The 12,249-nt window shown below is 44.0% G+C and overlaps 1 protein-coding gene across 4 annotated transcripts in view; it reads left to right on the top strand.

Annotated features, from left to right (window-relative positions):
• LOC134602778 (pendrin-like) overlaps positions 1–12,249 on the top strand; it is a 125,934-nt gene that overhangs the window by 70,178 nt on the left and 43,507 nt on the right. The window lies entirely within an intron of this gene.

Below are 12,249 nucleotides of genomic sequence, written 5' to 3'. Positions count from 1 at the left end.
AGGACAGAGTTGTCGAACATCTAAAATCACATGGATTTCAAGATCAGAGACAACGTGGGTTTACTTCAGGGAGATCATGCCAAACTACTCATATTTTTTATTTTTTGATTGGGTAACTAAAATAACTGATCAGGATGGTGACGTAGACATTGCTTACCTAGATTTCAGTAAGGCTTTTGACACTTTTCCACATAGAAGGCTCATCAATAAACTGCAATCTTTAAGTTTGGATTCCTGTATTGTTGGATGGGTTAGGCAGTGGCTGAATGATAGGCAACAGAGGGTTGTAGTCAACGGAGTATATTTGAAGCAAGGTCTAGTTAGCAGTGGGGTACCTCAGGGATCTGTACTTGGACCCATTCTCTTTAATATTTTTATTAGTGATATTGCAGAAGGTCTTGATGGTAAGGTATGTCTTTTTGCTGATGATACTAAAATGTGCAACAGGGTTGATGTTCCAGGAGGGATAAACCAAATGGCAAATGATTTAGGTAAACTAGAAAAAGGGTCAGAACTGTGGCAACTGACATTTAATGTGGATAAGTGCAAGATAATGCATCTTGGGCGTGAAAACCCAAGGGCAGAGTACAGAATATTTGATAGAGTCCTAACCTCATCATCTGAGGAAAGGGATTTAGGAGTAATTATTTTAGATGACTTAAAGGTAGGCAGACAATGTAATAGAGCAGCAGGAAATGCTAGCAGAATGCTTGGTTGTATATGGAGAGGTATTAGCAGTAGAAAGAGAGAAGTGTTCATGCCATTGCTGTCACATTCTATGTTTCTATGTGTTTTTTTTGTTTATTTCATTCTAGTATGTCCATGACATCAGTGTGTGTATGCAGGGACGTATTTGTATTGCAGGTCTGTATGTGTGTGTAAATGCAAGGCCATATTAGCATGTAGTTAGTGTGTGAACCCAGTTTTTAATGTGTGAAACACAGGGGCATATAGTGGTTATTAGTGCTGTAGTGGGGGTAGGGATAATAGGGGCTATAATGGAGTGCAGGGGGTAATAGAAGCTATTCAGGGTTCAGGGGAGGAATAGGGGCTATAGTAGGTGCAGAGAGCCATAGAGGGTGCAGGGAGTAATAGGGGCTTTAGTAGATGCAAGGGGTAATGGGTGCAGGGTATAATATGGGTTGTAGTGGATGTAGGGATTATAGTGGTTGTAGTGGGTGTAGGGGATATAGGGGTTGCAGAGGGTAACAGGGGCTTTGGAGGTGCAGGGGGTAAAATGGGTTGTAAGGGATAGGGGTTGTAGTGGGTAATGGGTAATAGGGTATTTGTAGATGCAGGGGGTAATAGGGGTTGTAGTGGGTGTAGGGCATATAGGGGTTTTAGTGGGTAATATAGGCTTTCGGTGATGCAGGCGGTAATTGGGGCTGTAGTGGGTAATAGGGGTTGTAGCATGTGTAGAGAGTTATAGGGGTTGTAGTATGTGTAGGGGGTAATAGCGGTTGTAGTGGATATAGGGGCTTGGTGGGTAAAGGGGGATATAGAGATAGGAGCTTTGTTAGGGCAGCTTACCTACCTGAACACATTTTAAATTAAAATAATGTATCCCCCTCCCTGAGCCCTACCTTCGTCCCTGGTGGGTGCAGACAGTCCAATCTCCTCCTCAGCATGCAAGTGTCACGAAGAACTCCCTCCCTGGTCGGCCATAGAATTGCGGAGCATGCTGCCTGTAACACTGATAGAGCGGCTCCACACGGAGTTGCATTGATGAGTTACAGGCAGCCTGCATGTTGTGTGAGGCAGAGACTCTGCTCCCAGCCAAAAGCCGCATACTGCACTAGACAGGCACAGTGTGAGACAGCCCACTGGGTCTTTGATAAAGCCCTGAGCTGTCTCTCAGTGTGCTTCAAAGAGCAAACTCTGCTGCCTGTAAATATAGCACAGCCGACCAAGGGGGGGAACATGTTTAGCAACAGGGGCCCACAGAAGGTCGTGTGGGCCTCTTAATGAGTGTAGGCTGACTGGGGAGCTTGCTTAACTCCCCAGCTGCCATTTCTCCACCGTACCACAGACGGGCCCCCCAGAGCATCGGGCCCTCTGTCCATGATGGATTTGCTGACTGCTCAGTCCGCCCCTGCCCAGGCCCCAAATATCTTTTCCACCCCAAGCCTCTACCAACCCCTCCACGTGTCTCACCCTACCCCAGCCACTCCATGTGTCTCTCCCCCCCACGTGTGTGAAAGACAGACACACTCTCACACATTTTTGCACATTCTCACAAATTAATTTTACTTCGGGAGAGCTAGTCTGGGTCCTCTTCCTGGAGTCCAGTGTGGGGCTGTGGCAAACAGGTTCCTACTCTGCTTCACTGTACAAATGCCGATTTGGGGGTGCCCTTGGTGGGCCCCCTGTGATAGGGCTCCCTTGACGCCTCCACCTTCTGGCGGCTCACTGTTGCAGGGGTCAGCAGGGCGGCTGGGCCCCCCGGAGTGACAGGCCCGGTCTTGGCTGCAACCCCTGCGACCATGGTAGTTGTCACATTGGACACAGCATAGTATGTCAATCCCTGTCCCCACTACAGAAAGTGGAGAGGTCATCTTCACTTATGGAAGAACGCTTTATCCTAGCTTAAAGGGAAAATATAGTTCCACAAAAACAAAGTGGGAATGGATCTTCTCCCTGCAGTTTCTCTCTGCTCTCTTGTGTGCAGGAAAACTTAATGAACATGTACATGTGCTGGCATTACATTATGGACCTGTGACACTGCAGTTGGCTAATGTTTTCAAATTTTTATAGGACGGGGTACCTGGACACTGAATGAATCACTACTCTTAGATTTTGTCTTTGTTAATTGTCTTTGAGAGACTATTTAAAGTTACTTTCAGACAAACTATACTGAAGAATTTACTGATACTACATTGTGGTCCACACACAAGTCAATTATTAGGGCTGTTTTATTCAATAATACTCTCACATAAAAAAGAAACCCCAAACCGAGCTGTTAGATTGCTACTTCAAATTAGCCCAAGCCTCAGTGAGAAAGTACGTAGATCCATCCAAATAGTTGACTTCAGAGCTGAATTCCTTGTGAAAGCGTATTATAGCTATTGTCAGGAAATACTGGGATCCTACACACAGAGTGTAATAGAAAAGTAACGTTTACCGGACCTTAGAATGGCCGGGTTGGCGTCACAAGGACAGAGAATAAACAGGTACAAACCGAGGTCAGGGGAGCCAGAAATCAAGAACAGCGAGGTTACACAAACTTGGTCAAAGGGTTATAGAAAGAAGGTTAGTCAAACAAGCCAAAGTCAAAACCAAGAATACAATACTAGAGTGCAACGCGCTATTGGGACTATAAGAACCACAACAGGGCAATGAGTCATGTCCTGAAGTTCCCTTTTATACTGTGTTCTTTTAATTGGTAGCCATGCCCCCAAAACGGTCGAATTTGAATGTTTTGGTGGGCCGTGACATTATCAGCGCCATGACGTCGGCGTGCACGCGCCGCGTCATAAAAAGGGGTGGGGCTATCACGGCCGGCGTGAGAATCGCTGTAATCTTTAAAAGGACTTCTGGATAGATCACCAACCTCCTGTAAGATGACATTAGTGTGTGGCATAGCCTGTGCCCACACATAACGTACCCTGAAAGTACCCCTACTCGAGAACCACTCACCAGGAAGAAGGGACCAGGACGGGAAGGAAAATTGGAATGGAAGGAGCAAAGAAGACGAGGGGCATGGATAGCCGAACTGTCAACCCAAGACCTGTCCTCAGGACTGTAACCCTTCCAGTCCACAAGATACTGAAGTTTACCCCTAGCCACCCGTGAATCAAGGAGAGAGCGGATCCCATACTCCTCTTGACCTTCCACTTCAACAGAAGACGGAGGATCAACCCGACTGGTGTATCTATTACAAGTCAAAGGTGTCAACAAGGACACATGGAACACATTTGGGATGCGTAAAGCAAAAGGGAAGGCGAGATGATAAGCCACTGGATTACCGTGTAAGGACCAATAAACCTAAGAACAAACTTCATTGATAGAACTTTCAGATGGATATGCTTAGTACTGAGCCAGACCTTATCACCTGGAGAAAATACAGGGGCAGCCAGCCTACGTTTATCAGCATATTTCTTATCTATAAAGGTTTTATGAATCAGGAGCTGTTGAGCTTGTTCTCATGTCTTCTTCAGGTTCTCTGTATGTTCGTCAACCATCAGCATTCCCTGCGAAGGAAATTCCAATGGGAGAACAACAGGATGAAAACCATAATTCATGTTCAATGCAAACTCAGCCCATGGAAGCAAGCCAACCCAATCATCCTGATGAGCAGATACAAAACAAGTACTGCTCAATTCTTTGATTAGTCCTTTCTGCTGCCCCCTTGGATTGTAGATGATAAGCCGACGAGAAATTAAGAGTAATCCCCATCTGGGAACAAAAGGCTCTCCAGAATCGAGATATGAATTGGGAGCCTCTGTCAGAGATTATTTCCTTAGGTATACCATGAATACGAAATATCTCTTTGGCGAATATAGTAGCCAATTCAGGTGAAGAGGGTAATTTGGGTAAAGAGATGAAATGTGCCATTTTGGTAAACTTATCCACTACAGTCAAGATTACGGTTTTCTTTTCAGATATGGGTAAATCGACAATGAAGTCAATACCAATACTAGTCCATGGTTTGTTGGGTATTTCAAGTGGTTGAAGTAGACCTCAAGGAAGGGTATGGGAAAGTTTGGTTGTTGGCCAGACACATCAAGCCAACACATAGTCTCTAATATCCTTTCGTAAGGACGGCCACCAAAATTCCTTTGCAATTAATTTGTAGGTTTTGTGTATACCTGGCAGACCTGCTATCTTGCAGTCATGATGATAAAGGAGTATATCCCTCTGGTGCTCAGGAGGGATATACAATTTTTCATCAGGGGTGTTTCCCGGGGCTAAGGTTTGCTAAGCTATGACATCTGAAACAAGAAGAGACTGGATACTGGTTCTGGTGTTTGCTATAATGCTTTGTGGGGGAACAGCAGTGGAAACCTTTGCTCAGGACCAACAAGAGGTTCGTATTGTCGGGATAATGCGTCTGCTTTTGAGTTTTTAGATCCTGGTCTGTAAGTGAGAACGTAATTAAATCTAGCTCGAAAAAGGAACCAACAGGCTTGTCTAGCTGACAAACGTTTAGCTTCACCTATGTAGTAAAGGTTTTTAGATCTGTTAAAACAGTAACAGGATGTATGGTACCTTCTAGGAGGTGACGCCACTCCTTTAAGGCCAGAATGATTGCAAGAAGTTCCCTATCTCCTATATCATATCTTTTTTCTATGTCAGACAGCTTTTTTGAATAAAAGGCACAGGGATGAAGAGGTTGGTCTATACTCTGTGACAGAACTGCTCCCACGCCGGTCTCTGATGCATCAACCTCAAGTAAGAAAGGAAGGTTGGAATCAGGATGGAATAGTATAGGAACAGACGCAAAGGAAATTTTTAAGGCTTCAAAAGCCTTCAAGGCATCTTTAGACCACTTTTTAGGATTCACTCCTTTTTTAGTCATATTTGTTATAGGAGTAACAATAGACAAAAAACCTTTAATAAAGCATCTATAATAATTCGAGAAACCTATAAATCTTTGTATAGCTTTTAGACCAGGTATTGGCCATTTGATTATAGAATCCAATTTCTTAGGATCCATTTCAAACCCCTCTCCTGTTATAACGTAGCCTAGGAAACGTATTTGGGACTCCTCAAAAAGGCATTTTTCTAGTTTGTAAAATAACAGTTTGGTCAAAACTTTCATCACTTGTTTGTGATGTGTCATTTTGTCTTTAGAGTATATCAAGATATCATCCAGGTATACGATTACACACTCTTGTTAGAAATCTCTTAATACGTCATTTATGAGATCTTGGAAGACAGCCGGAGCATTGCATAACCCAAAAGGCATTACTGTATACTCGTAATGCCCGTATCTGGTGTTAAAGGCTATCTTTCACTCGTCTCCTTTACGTATCCTGACAAGATTATGAGCTCCTCTTTGATCGAGTTTGGTGAATATTTTAGCACCTTTCAGTCTGTCAAACAACTCGGTTATAAGAGGTATTGGATAAGCATTATGTACAGTAATCTTATTCCATCCTCTGTAATCGATACAAGGCCTGAGATCACCCTCCTTTTTGGACAAAGAAAAACCCTGCTCCTGCTGGCGATGAGGATCTTCTAATGAAGCATTTTTTAAAGTTTTTTTTAAATGTATTCGTCTAATACAGTATTCTCTTAGTGGAAAGAGGATATACAGTACCTCTAGGAGGCATGGTACCCGGTATTAAGACAATGGCACAATCACAGGATATATGAGGTGGTAATATGTCAGCTTTACCCTTATCAAATACTTCTTTCACCTTAACGTATTGTTCCGGAACCTATGTAGACAAAGGAGACATGGTTGAAACATTAATAAGGTGAATAGGCTTTACTTTAGTAATACACCCCTGACGACAATTGTTACTCCAAGCAACAATATCACCTCTTTCCCAATCGATAGTTTGATTATGCTTTCTCAGCCAAGGGAACCCCAACACTATTGGGAAAGTTGGAGAGGTGATTACTAGTGATGCACCGAACTGTTCGACGGCGAATAGTTCCCGGCGAACATAGCTTGTTCGCGTTCGCCACGGCGGGTGAACACATGCGCGGTTCGATCCGTCCCCTATTCGTCATCATTGACTAAACTTTGACCCTGTGCCTCACAGTCAGCAGACACATTCCAGCCAATCAGCAGCAGACCCTCCCTTCCAGACCCTCCCACCTCCTGTACAGCATCCATTTTAGATTCATTCGGAAGCTGCATTCTTAGATAGAGGAGGGAAAGTGTAGCTGCTGCTCATTTGATAGGGAAATGTATAGCTAGTGTCCACTACAGTCCTGAAGGACTCATCTGATCTCTGCTGTAAGGACAGCACCCCAAAAAGCTCTTTTCAGGGCTAGAACATCAGTCTGCTTTTTTTTGTGTGTAATTTAATTGCAGTTGCCTGCCTGCCTGCCAGCTTCTGTGTCAGGCTCACAGTGGATACTGTGCCCACTTGCCCAGTGCCACCACTCATATCTGGTGTCACAATAGCTTGCATTTAAAAACAAAAAATTTGTTTTCACTGTTATAGATTAATTAGCAGTTAGTTGTCTGCAAGTGTCTGTGTGTCAGGCCAACAGCGTGTACTCTGCCAGTGCACAGTGCCACTCATATCTGGTGGAACAATAGTGTGCATTTAAAAACCCACAAACTTTTTTTCACTGTAATAGATTGAATAACAGTTAGTTGTCTGCAAGCGTCTGTGTGTCAGGCTCACAGTGGATACTGTGCCCACTTGCCCAGTGCCACCACTCATATCTGGTGTCACAATAGCTTGCATTTAAAAACAAAAATTTTTTGTTCACTGTAATAGATTAATTAGCAGTTAGTTGTCTGCAAGCGTCTGTGTGTCAGGCCAACAGCGTGTACTCTGCCAGTGCACAGTGCCACTCATATCTGGTGGCACAATAGCGTGCATTTAAAAACCCACAAACTTTTTTTTCACTGTAATAGATTGAATAGCAGTTAGTTGTCTGCAAGTGTCTGTGTGTCAGGCTCACAGTGGATACTGTGCCCACTTGCCCAGTGCCACCACTCATATCTGGTGTCACAATAGCTTGCATTTAAAAACAAAAACATTTTTTTCACTGTAATAGATTAATTAGCAGTTAGTTGTCTGCAAGCGTCTGTGTGTCAGGCCAACAGCGTGTACTCTGCCAGTGTGCACAGTGCCACTCATACCTGGTGACACAATAGCGTGCATTTAAAAACCCACACACTTTTTTTCACTGTAATAGATTGAATAGCAGTTAGTTTTCTGCAAGCGTCTGTGTGTCAGGCTCACAGTGGATACTGTGCCCACTTGCCCAGTGCTACCACTCATATCTGGTGGCACAATAGCGTGCATTTAAAAACCCACAAACTTTTTTTCACTGTAATAGATTGAATAGCAGTTAATTGTCTACAAGCGTCTGTGTGTCAGGCTCACAGTGGATACTGTGCCCACTTGCCCAGTGCTACCACTCATATCTGGTGTCGCAATAGCGTGTATTTAAAAACAAAAAACATTTTTCACTGTTATAGATTGAATAGCAGTTAGTTGTCTGCAAGCGTCTGTGTCTCAGGCTCACAGTGGATACTGTGCCCACTTGCCCAGTGCCACCACTCATATCTGGTGTCACAATAGCTTGCATTTAAAAACAAAGTTTTTTTTCACTGTAATAGATTAATTAGCAGTTAGTTGTCCTGCAAGCGTCTGTGTGTCAGGCCAACAGCGTGTACTCTGCCAGTGCACAGTGCCACTCATATCTGGTGGCACAATAGTGTGCATTTAAAAACCCAAAAACTTTTTTTCACTGTAATAGATTGAATAGCAGTTAGTTGTCTGCAAGTGTCTGTGTGTCAGGCTCACAGTGGATACTGTGCCCACTTGCCCAGTGCCACCACTCATATCTGGTGTCACAATAGCTTGCATTTAAAAACAAAGTTTTTTTTCACTGTAATAGATTAATTAGCAGTTAGTTGTCCTGCAAGCGTCTGTGTGTCAGGCCAACAGCGTGTACTCTGCCAGTGCACAGTGCCACTCATATCTGGTGGCACAATAGCGTGCATTTAAAAACCCACAAACTTTTTTTTCACTGTAATAGATTGAATAGCAGTTAGTTGTCTGCAAGTGTCTGTGTGTCAGGCTCACAGTGGATACTGTGCCCACTTGCCCAGTGCTACCACTCATATCTGGTGGCACAATAGCGTGCATTTAAAAACCCACAAACTTTTTTTCACTGTAATAGATTGAATAGCAGTTAATTGTCTACAAGCGTCTGTGTGTCAGGCTCACATTGGATACTGTGCCCACTTGCCCAGTGCTACCACTCATATCTGGTGTCGCAATAGCGTGTATTTAAAAACAAAAAACTTTTTTCACTGTTATAGATTGAATAGCAGTTACTTGTCTTCAAGCGGGTGTGTCAGGCCAACAGCGTGTACTCTGCCAACCTCTGCCAGTGCACATTGCCACTCATATCTGGTGTCACAATAGCGTGCATTTAAAAACAAAAAACTTTTTTCACTGTTGTAGATTGAATAGCAGTTAGTTGTCTGCAAGCGTCTGTGTGTAAGGCCAACAGCGTGTACTCTGCCAACCTCTGCCACTGCACAGTGCCACTCATATCTAGTCTCACAGTAGCTTGCACGCATAGTACCACTAATGTCACAATAGCTTGCATTTAAAAACAACGTTTTTTTTTCACTGTAATAGATTAATTAGCAGTTAGTTGTCCTGCAAGCGTCTGTGTGTCAGGCCAACAGCGTGTACTCTGCCAGTGCACAGTGCCACTCATATCTGGTGGCACAATAGCGTGCATTTAAAAACCCACAAACTTTTTTTTCACTGTAATAGATTGAATAGCAGTTAGTTGTCTGCAAGTGTATGTGTGTCAGGCTCACAGTGGATACTGTGCCCACTTGCCCAGTGCTACCACTCATATCTGGTGGCACAATAGCGTGCATTTAAAAACCCACAAACTTTTTTTCACTGTAATAGATTGAATAGCAGTTAATTGTCTACAAGCGTCTGTGTGTCAGGCTCACAGTGGATACTGTGCCCACTTGCCCAGTGCTACCACTCATATCTGGTGTCGCAATAGCGTGTATTTAAAAACAAAAAACTTTTTTCACTGTTATAGATTGAATAGCAGTTACTTGTCTTCAAGCGGGTGTGTCAGGCCAACAGCGTGTACTCTGCCAACCTCTGCCAGTGCACATTGCCACTCATATCTGGTGTCACAATAGCGTGCATTTAAAAACAAAAAACTTTTTTCACTGTTGTAGATTGAATAGCAGTTAGTTGTCTGCAAGCGTCTGTGTGTAAGGCCAACAGCGTGTACTCTGCCAACCTCTGCCACTGCACAGTGCCACTCATATCTAGTCTCACAGTAGCTTGCACGCATAGTACCACTAATGTCACAATAGCTTGCATTTAAAAACAACGTTTTTTTTTCACTGTAATAGATTAATTAGCAGTTAGTTGTCCTGCAAGCGTCTGTGTGTCAGGCCAACAGCGTGTACTCTGCCAGTGCACAGTGCCACTCATATCTGGTGGCACAATAGCGTGCATTTAAAAACCCACAAACTTTTTTTTCACTGTAATAGATTGAATAGCAGTTAGTTGTCTGCAAGTGTCTGTGTGTCAGGCTCACAGTGGATACTGTGCCCACTTGCCCAGTGCTACCACTCATATCTGGTGGCACAATAGCGTGCATTTAAAAACCCACAAACTTTTTTTCACTGTAATAGATTGAATAGCAGTTAATTGTCTACAAGCGTCTGTGTGTCAGGCTCACAGTGGATACTGTGCCCACTTGCCCAGTGCTACCACTCATATCTGGTGTCGCAATAGCGTGTATTTAAAAACAAAAAACATTTTTCACTGTTATAGATTGAATAGCAGTTAGTTGTCTGCAAGCGTCTGTGTCTCAGGCCAACAGCGTGTACTCTGCCAGTGCACAGTGCCACTCATATCTGGTGGCACAATAGCGTGCATTTAAAAACCCACAAACTTTTTTTTCACTGTAATAGATTGAATAGCAGTTAGTTGTCTGCAAGTGTCTGTGTGTCAGGCTCACAGTGGATACTGTGCCCACTTGCCCAGTGCTACCACTCATATCTGGTGGCACAATAGCGTGCATTTAAAAACCCACAAACTTTTTTTCACTGTAATAGATTGAATAGCAGTTAGTTGTCTGCAAGTGTCTGTGTGTCAGGCTCACAGTGGATACTGTGCCCACTTGCCCAGTGCTACCACTCATATCTGGTGGCACAATAGCGTGCATTTAAAAACCCACAAACTTTTTTTCACTGTAATAGATTGAATAGCAGTTAATTGTCTACAAGCGTCTGTGTGTCAGGCTCACAGTGGATACTGTGCCCACTTGCCCAGTGCTACCACTCATATCTGGTGTCGCAATAGCGTGTATTTAAAAACAAAAAACATTTTTCACTGTTATAGATTGAATAGCAGTTAGTTGTCTGCAAGCGTCTGTGTCTCAGGCCAACAGCGTGTACTCTGCCAGTGTGCACAGTGCCACTCATATCTGGTGGCACAATAGTGTGCATTTAAAAACCCACAAACTTTTTTTTCACTGTAATAGATTGAATAGCAGTTAGTTGTCTGCAAGCGTCTGTGTGTCAGGCTCACAGTGGATACTGTGCCCACTTGCCCAGTGCCACCACTCATATCTGGTGTCACAATAGCGTGCATTTAAAAACAAAAAACTTTTTTCACTGTTGTAGATTGAATAGCAGTTAGTTGTCTGCAAGCGTCTGTGTGTAAGGCCAACAGCGTGTACTCTGCCAACCTCTGCCACTGCACAGTGCCACTCATATCTAGTCTCACAGTAGCTTGCACGCATAGTACCACTAATCCAAAAAAATAATGACAGGCAGAGGCACCCTGCCACCCTGCAGGGGCCATCGTGGTTGTGGTGCTGTGATTCCCTTTTACCCTAGAATAATGCCCAGTTTTTAGAGGCCACGTACCCTGAACTTGAAAAGTTCTGAGGACATAGTTGACTGGCTAACACAGGACACCCAATCTTCTACGGCTTCCGCTCGCAACCTTGACACACCATCCTCCTCCAGCTTAGCTTCGGGCACCTCTCAAGATACCACTCACCCGCCTGCCGCCACCACCAACACTAGCACCACAGCCGCTTCACTTGGTACGTCAGAGGAGTTATTTATACATCCGTTTGAAGAAATGAGTGATGCGCAACCATTATTGCCAGAGGATGTAGATAACAGGGATATGTCTCAGGCAGGCAGCATTACACACATGGACGTACGGTGTGATGATGATGATGTTGTACCCGCTGCTGCTTGACAGGTGTCAATCCATATCTGCCAAGTAACCCTATGTAGGGGGAACAGTCCCTATTCTGCTCTGTGTCAGTGTGTATCAGGGTCTCTGAGGACAGGTGTCAATACATATCTGCCAAGTGACCCTATGTAGGGGCAACAGTCCCTATTCTGCTCTGTGTCAGTGTGTATCAGGGTCCCTGAGGACAGGTGTCAATCCATATCTGCCAAGTTACCCTATGTAGGGGGAACAGTCCCTATTCTGCTCTATGTCAGTGTGTATCAGGGTCCCTGAGGACAGGTGTCAATTCATATCTGCCAAGTGACCCGCTGTAGGGGGAACAGTCCCTATTCTGCTTTGTGTC

Source organism: Pelobates fuscus, chromosome 3 (assembly GCF_036172605.1).
Source record: "Pelobates fuscus isolate aPelFus1 chromosome 3, aPelFus1.pri, whole genome shotgun sequence".
NCBI classification, from domain to species: Eukaryota; Metazoa; Chordata; class Amphibia; order Anura; family Pelobatidae; genus Pelobates; species Pelobates fuscus.
This window is presented reverse-complemented; position numbering and strand designations above follow the sequence as displayed.